Genomic DNA, 207 nt, shown 5'->3' on the forward strand with positions numbered 1-207 from the left:
TGAAAACTTGTATTGGTGATTTGGAGTTGGGATATAATAATAATCATTTGATTATAAATTGAACGATGATAACCACAAATTTCTAGCAAAAATTAGACGAAATAATATGTAAAAAGAGGTACCAAATAGTAAATATATATTAATTATATTAAATAACGGAATATTTCATAAATTCAGGGCATTTTAGGCAGTTTGGGATGTGTATTA

This window comes from Fragaria vesca, linkage group LG7, assembly GCF_000184155.1.
Source record: "Fragaria vesca subsp. vesca linkage group LG7, FraVesHawaii_1.0, whole genome shotgun sequence".
NCBI lineage: Eukaryota > Viridiplantae > Streptophyta > Magnoliopsida > Rosales > Rosaceae > Fragaria > Fragaria vesca.